This window comes from Pezoporus flaviventris, unplaced genomic scaffold (assembly GCF_033815535.1).
Source record: "Pezoporus flaviventris isolate CSIRO_AGI_PZ_B2104156 unplaced genomic scaffold, CSIRO_AGI_Pfla_v1 ptg000378l, whole genome shotgun sequence".
NCBI classification, from domain to species: Eukaryota; Metazoa; Chordata; class Aves; order Psittaciformes; family Psittacidae; genus Pezoporus; species Pezoporus flaviventris.
Window position 1 is genome coordinate 306,083 of NW_026892925.1, and position 8,034 is coordinate 314,116.

General features: G+C 52.7%; 1 long non-coding RNA gene across 1 annotated transcript; it reads right to left on the bottom strand.

Moving 5' to 3' along the window:
* Nucleotides 1-998: 998 nt before the first annotated feature.
* On the bottom strand, nt 999-2,288 carry LOC133263620 (uncharacterized). The gene is made up of 3 exons (XR_009741509.1): nt 2,175-2,288; nt 1,335-1,395; nt 999-1,154 (listed from the first exon to the last, which is right to left on the bottom strand). It is a non-coding gene; the product is annotated as an uncharacterized LOC133263620 (long non-coding RNA).
* Nucleotides 2,289-8,034: the final 5,746 nt, after the last annotated feature.

The window sequence follows — 8,034 nt, forward strand, 5'->3', positions numbered from 1 at the left end:
CTAAATTATTTCACAGTCTCAGAATCCAACACACAAGCACTTAAGAAAGGTAAAACCTACTTTGCAGCTCCCCTGAGGTTGGTTACGTTTCTTGTTTTCCCTCTTCCATCTTTGAAGGTAGTCTGATTTGCCACAGCTAGCACACCACTCTTCATGGAGAAGTCCAGGAAGCATCTCTTCAGAACTATTCAAAATACCAAAAGAAAGAAGAAATGGAAAGCAATGGAAAAAGGAAGCAATGGAAAAAAAGACAGAAACTATGGGTAAGACAGAGAGAGGAGGAGTTTATAAAAGAGAGAGACAAGGACAGACGTTCACATACTCATTTATGTTGCCCTGCTCTTTGCTGCACCAAATCCTTGGTTTCATTCCAAAGGGAAGAGTAGGTCAGTCCTCCTACCAGCTGTACGTCACCTTTATCTACTGGTTCTGCACTTTCCTTATCAGGTTCTAATAAGCACTGATGCCTGGGCTCAATATTCAGTCTGCAATATCTACTCCCCCACTTATTCTCAGGAAACACTTAACTAACCTGTCTCTTTTCTTCCCTCTCTGATCTTCACCTCTGGCTGTAGGCAAAAAGAAGGTAAGAACTTCTTTGCAAATGATTTTCTGTCTTTTGGGTCAGCACATCATTTTTCATACAGATTTTTAATTCTTTAGCGCTTCATCCATTATTTTCTCTTTTTGACAGCCTGGGCCTGCTTTACACAATCTCTATTTTAAAGCATGGAAAAAAGTAACAGCACTTCCTTATTTGCATGAGCTTCTAGGTCAGTGACAGACACTCTTGAGCTCTGAGACCTCTGCCTGTCTACTCAAAAGCACCTGCTGACCACAGTGACACAACCAGCTTTTTGTCCCCTTAATTCCTCTGCTGCTCTCCATAGGCAGCACTATGTGCAGCACTGAAAAGCAAGCTGCCCGGTTAACTGGGCTCAAGCACCACCTGAACTTCAACAGCTGCCCAGAGGAGCTTTCCTGCAGTCGTGGCATTTCCTTCCTGCCAACAGGTTGGCTTGGGTTCGGTTGGGTGCTCACATGTTTTGGAAGGAACAGTTTGCACCGTAAACCACTTCTTATCAGTAATGATTCAAGAGCAAGAAAGAGCTCAGCTTGACCCAATCACACTCCAAGTGTCCATGGATGGCTCTCTAGAAAAAATGATGATAAAGCTTCATACTTTCAAACTGTTTAAAACTGAATGGAGGCCACTGCCAGGTAAAAGCCAGCTCCTCGTGGTCTTGCCACAGAACACTTTTCAGGCTGGAGTTGTGATTTCATGTGAACGCTTACAGTCTGCTAAGATGTGTGTAAGATACAGAACCACTCACAAGGCCTGCTTGGAATGATCATCAAAGGACAACCTTCATCACGTAGAGCTTGAGCAACAGACTGAAAAGGGGAAAACCGGGAATGCTGAATACATAGCAGAATTAACTACGTGCGTTTTGTTTCCCTCCCACTCTGAGAAAATGCCCCAAACTGGACTCTGTAGCCTCCTCCCCAAACTTGACTGCTGGAGCTGCAAGACACATTCATGATGTGAGAATCCAGCCTCTCAATGGGATTTGGGAAAAGACTATTCTTTACTTTTCTAGTGACAAAAAAGAAAAGACCTCTTCACTTTGGATCGGCAGGTAAAGCAGCAAGGACTGGGCAATCGCTCCTTGCCTCCCCCTTACTTTTCTCCTAAAGAAGAGTAAGAATTTAACACAACTAACACAGCTTTAGTGCAAGGCGGTTTAGAGATGGGAGAAATCACACAGTACATTTGAGTCCAAAATCAGTTCCACGAAAGACAGACTTCTTTGCCTAGCTAAATTACTGAGGAGCTCTACACAACAGGAGCCTTAAGAACTGGTTTGAGACACTCTGCTCGACTGCTGCAGGGTACTTAAGTACTAAAGGATACTTCTCACAGTACTGCAACCACATGGGTAGCTGCAGATACTCTTTAAGGAAACAGGAATCACTGAAAGAGTTAGAGATGGGATGTGCATACAAGACCTTCATCCCTGACCAAATCACTGCCAAAGCGTATGTATGGGACAACTCCTTATACGGTGAGATCAGAATAATTCAAAGCTTTGCTGTAGCTCAGTAAAATCATGCTTATTACACATTGCTTGAAGAAACAAAATGTATTCCATCTCCTCCTGATACACACAGACCTTGTGAGGACTCTTAAAACCAGGTCTGCAGAACTGCTTCAAGTAATTCCACTGATCGGGTTTGTATCTGTAGGAAGCCTGAATATCAATGTAGGTCACAAACCTGCCTGGGCAATGTGAGACATAAGCTGCAAGAAAAGAAGACACACTGGGGGTAGAGAAGGGTAAGGAAAGTCAGTGCAACCAGAAAGCAAGAAAAAAGGCCACCTGCCAAACTGCCCTGTTCTATGGAATTGCCTTCAGTAATGCTTACTGCAGCATTTGGAAAGGGACACAATGCATTTGCCAGTGCATTTTGAAGGGTATGAATTTTAAAATCAAACAAATGTACGTCTAGTTTTTAAGCACCATGACTAAGAGGCATCTTTCCCTCCTGAGCAGCTATTTCCATGCAGAAGTGCTCTGTTGAGATCAACCGATTCACTTAATTCTCACAATTCAGGATTTAAAACCACTGGGAAACAGAGATAAGCAAAGCAAGCCGCTCGGCAGGTATCCCAGGAAGGTGTGCTTACAGCTGCCTGCTCCCAGACCTCTCAGTCTCCTCTTGAATGGCACTGCCTAAACACCAGAAATAAAACCCCAAGAGCTTCTCCTTCGGGTCTTTTCTGTTACTTGGTGCATGGTGAGAACAACTAAGAACCAGGCAGCAATGCTTTAGGACTACTCTTGCTCCAAGGTGGAGAAAAGAATTAATGATCCAAACTTGGGTACTTAGAAGCTGTGCCATCTGTGATGCCATCTGTAAGCTGCGCTGATCCTTTACCAAAAAGATTCTCTGAATGATGAAAACAACTGCATTTACTGTGAGGGTGGGGAGGCCCTGGAACAGGTTGCCCAGAGAGGCTGTGGATGCTCCATCCCTGGCAGTGTTTAAGGCCAGGCTGGATGGAGTCTTGGACGACACGATCTAGCGTGTGGTGTCCCAGCCTGCGGCAGGGGAATTGGAAGTGGATGATCTTAAGGTCCTTTCCAACCCAAACCATTCTATGATTCTGTGAAAAGAAAATGGCAGGCTCCCTACGGGGAAAAATCACGCATGAGAGAGAAACACTGTTGGGTTTGCACATTTGGGATGAGGCTTTGCAATATTAAGGTTTTGTAATACTAAGACTTTGCAATATTGGGGCTGGGGCTAAGTTACTCAGGGAACGAAACATAGGGTTTGAAATACCGTGACTTAAACAGGCACACTCTGTGCTTAAAGACAACGGCATCTGTGGGCAACAGACACGCTCTGTGGTGCAAAAGAACGCTATCTTTGTACAACCTATGAAGCTAAGACAGTGCAAACCGCTGCTGTAGTTAAGCAGTAAGTTGGGGTATCATGTGCCTGCCAGAGAGTTATGAAATCAAACCCTAAAAGGAGAGAAAGAAAGAAGTAAGAGGAAGGGGTGTACGAAACTGAGTAAGGGGAGGTGTAACCAGAGGCGGGACAGTTAGCACGTAGATTATACACGTCGGAGAGGCTGTAAACCTTGGAGTCCCCAACCAATGGGGTAACAAGGGAGGGAACTTGAGGATGGGAAAGGAAATACAAATCAAAGTTCTGCCTTTGCTGTGTGTGCCTGCTTGCCAGGACACCCGTTTGTGCACAAACGTTAAATAAATAGCTGCTTCACTGCTGTGTCTGACCGAGGCCTGCCTGAACCTAGAGACTGCTTCTCACCCTTCAACTTCTCAGACACCAAAACCCACGACCCATTCCCTCAGCAGGAGGCTCACCTGAGACTCCAACTTCTCGCCGCCTTCCTTTTTCTGGGACGCTGCTCTGGGAGGGGCACTTTCTCGCCTGACCTGCTGGAGGCTGCTGCTTCTCTTCTCCCTGCTCTTCACTGGCATCTTCCGCACTGCTTCTCTGGGCTCGTTTCTTCCCCTTTCTCTTCTTTACCCGTCTCTGCCAGGCATTCTCCTTCTCCTTCCTACTCACCACAGGCAAGCAGAGGGGGAAAACAAAGCAGTTGTGTATTTTTTTAACTATAGAAATCCCATGCAAACGTTTCACAGAAGAGACAATCCCCTGCAAAAATACGTGTTTACAAAAACCAGCACTCACAGCGACTGCAGCCGTTGGCGAGGGCCTGTGCTTGAGCTACGGCAGTAACTAAGAGTCACCTCAGTGCAGGACGCGACTCCGTGACGAAGCACGGAGCCTCCCGGACACCTGCACAGACAACACATGGCCAGGAGCCTGTCCACAGAGCACCAGGACAACCTGGGAACGAGAGACTTCCCCAGAAACAAGGCCTGGAACATTTCCAGTTCATCCTCAAATAACCTCCTGTGACACCACACTCATTTTCAGCCGCACGCAGGGACCAGGAAGGTCATACATATTTTGTACTGTAGGGTGCTGTACGCGTAGCCTGTGTACCGGGCCATCCACAGCTATCTCATACAATAAAAGCGCTAGGATTTAAAGGGCATTTGTAGAGCTTTAATGAGAGAAACTCCGTTTAGTTTTTAGATGGCATAAAATTACATGAACAAGCCCTAGATCAACTGCTCCCACATCTAAAGCCTTCAGCTCGATGACCAGGGGAAATCAGCAGCAGGGCAAAGAAAGGTTCTGGCCCTTCTCAACACACTGAGACTTGAAATGGAAATGGTACAATGGGCTGCTGAAAACCACACTGAGAGCAACGCTTTGGCTTTATTCCGAGAGCAATGCTGACAACACACTGACGTTTTACTTGTACCTAAACTGGGGGGAGTTCTTTGGAAGGGAAGGATCACTGCTCGGGTCGGGCTGGGTACCACTCAGCGGGTGCTGAGCAATTGTATTGGGCATCACTTGTGTTTATTGGCTTGGGTTTTTTTTTCCTTTTCCTCTTTTTTTTTTTCTCTCTTCTTGTTATTTCCCTTATCATTATTATCACTATCACCAGCACTAGTACATTGTGCTTCGGTTATTAAACTGTTCTTATCTCCACCCTCGGGTTTTTCATCCTTCCCTTCCTGCTCCCCATCCCGCTCCAGGAGCCAAAACCCGGCTCAGAGTCAACGACACCTCTGCCCCCCCCCTCTCCCCCCCCGGGTGCCGGGGATCGGCTGCCCCAGCAGCACCTCCCCCCCCAGGGGGGAAACAGCCCCCAGGGCCCCCCACAACAGCCCCGCTCCATCCCCAGGGCCGGAAAACTGCGGGACCCCCACAGCTCCCAGCCCCCCATGCCCCGGCTTCGCAGCACCCCACACTCCCAGCCATCTCGCAGCCCCACTGCCCAGCGCTCGCACCCGCCCCCCGCATTCCCCCGCAGCGCCCGGCCCCACTGCCCAGAGCCTCGGGGGGCCGCAGACCCCCAGCCCCGCTCCCCGGGCTCTGCAGCGCCCCCCAGACCCGCGCCGCGCCCGCTCACCCTCACCTCCTCCCGCTCTGCCGCCGCCATTGCCGGCTGCAGCTCCGCCTCACGCCCTGGGCCCGCCTCCGCCGCAGCCAATCAGCGCACGGCTCCCCCGCGCGGGGCACGCTGGGACCTGTAGTCCGGCCTCCGGCACATGCGCACGGGGCAGTGGGCGGGGAAGGGGGGGGCAGCGGGACCCCCGTGAGGGGCGGGGCCTTTCCTCATGGAGGAGCCGCCCCCCATGGGATCCCAGAGGCACCGGATGGGCTGGGGTGAAGGGACCTTAAAGCTCCTCCAGCTGCAAGCCCTGCCACGGGCAGGGACACCTTCCACATGGAAGGAGCAGCTTGCTCCGAGCCCCTGTGTCCAACCCGGCCTCCAACGCTGCCAGGGATGGGGCAGCCACGGCTCCTCTGGGCACCCTGCGCCAGCGCCTCAGCACCCTCACAGGGAAGAGCTTCCTGAGAGCTTGTGAAATACGAACTCACTCCTCTAAACGAGGTAACGAGGGTTTAGTGAGGGACAAAGTCAAGAAAGCAAAAGCGACAGCGCTGGGCGCCTGACCGCAGCCAGAGGCGCAAGGGATTAGCATTTGGTACAGGTTTATATACTTTCAGTATTACATCAGTTACATGCATATTCATAATTCCCGCACATAGGCGGGGGATATTATAACGAGCTTCAAGAATTTATTATCACAAGTCTCCTCCTCTTGGCGTCTGCGCACTGCTCTGTGGTGATTGTGAGCAGGGGGCCTGAGGATGAAGTAAACAGTCTTCCTCTTGTGAGCAGGGGTCTTCAAGATGCAGTAAGCAGTCTTCCTCACGGTGTACTTTTCACCTCTGGCACAGCTGGACCCCCCAGCAACCACACAACCAGCTATATCTGTAATTATTCTGATAACTAGCAAGGATTTAAAACAGCGTGACCTTCCTGCAAAATTTGTTGCAGGATGGGCAGACAAGGAGTATCCCAAGCTAGCAGAGCCTTGGGAGGCTCTGTCTCCAAACTAACTGATAAGGATGGTGTGAAATAACTCATTCGTTTTTAGTGGGGCCACTAAAGCCTGTTATCTCACCACAGGCTTACAACACAAACATTGCTCTTTAAAACTACTTTAGGAGACCCGCGTGAAACAATTAACTCATGTTTAAGTGGGGCCACGACATCCCCCAGACTTACAACATAAACACTGTTCTCTTTCTACAGCCTAAGTTAGGCTAAACAGTACTTTAACCCTATGTTTTCCAGGCACTAGCTTTCCTTATACCAAGCTTCACCCCCCACCTTCTTTAACCTTTACAAATTCTTTTGCTATGTGACTCCATTTAGATCAAGAGATCTGAACCTTTTTAACTTGCTGTCTGGTCTGGTATCTTTAGCGTGTTTTGTTTCTGTTATTGTAAACTCGTACAGTTACATCCAGCACGTGAGCACACCTATGATTTGAGAAAGCCAATACATTTACGTGTTCATCACAATCTCACCTCAATCCACCTCTGTGGAAAGGAAAAAGGGGATAAAATAAGCAGTAAATCGCAGCCTCCTTGTGACTTCCCAAAGCCTCCGGTTTCAGTTCTAAAGCCTCGTTCGCAGGGTCCCGAGGCTCAGGTTCAGTTTCCAAAGGCTCGGCCGCGGGGATGCTGCTGCCGGGCGGGGGGCGCACGAGCCCGGCCGCGGGGCTGGGCAGGGCCCGCTCCGCCGTTCCCCGGGCTCCCGCGGCCGCGAGACCCCCCCCGCCGGCCGCTCCGCCCGGTGGCAGCGGGCGCCCGGGGCGCGCGTGGACAGAGCCGTTGACAGCGAGGCTGCGGCGGCGGCGGCAGCAGCGGCTTTTGAGCGGCTTCTGAGCGGCTTTTGAGCGGCAGCGACTTCGGCAGCGGCTTCTGAGCGGCAGCGGCTTGGGCAGGAGCAGCGGCAGCAGCACCAGGTGAGGCGGCGGCGGCAGCTCTCGGCGGTCCGGAGCCCGCCCTCCGCCGCTCCCCGCGATGGTGCCTCCCCCGTCCCCCCAGCGTCCCCCCGCAGGGGCTCGCGGCACCGCTCCCCTCTCCCGGTACTGGCAGTGGCGGCGCTGGGCGAGCCGCCGCCGCTGGGTCTGGGTCTGGCGAGGCAGCGCCGGCCCCTGGCGCTCCCCGGCCCGCCCCCAGGCCCCGCCCCGCCTGGGGCCGGCCGGGGGCCGCCACCACCCACAGGTGCCCGGCGGAGCGCGGACCGGCGGCGGAGCGCGGACCGGCGGCGGAGCGCGGACCGGCGGCGGAGCGCGGACCGGCGGCGGAGCGCGGACCGGCGGCGGAGCGCGGACCGGCGGCGGAGCGCGGACCGGCGGCGGAGCGCCCGCTCCCTCCCCGCCCCGCAGCCTCCCGGCAGCCGCGACCCCCGAGACCCCGGAGCGCGGTGCTGCTGCGGGGGTGCCGTCACCGGCAGCGCGGTCGGGCAAGGTGCCCGTGCTCCTCCTGACCCGCATTGACCCGTCGGCCTATCTGCGCTCCGGGACCGGCGGGGAGCGGCGCGCCGCGGAGCCT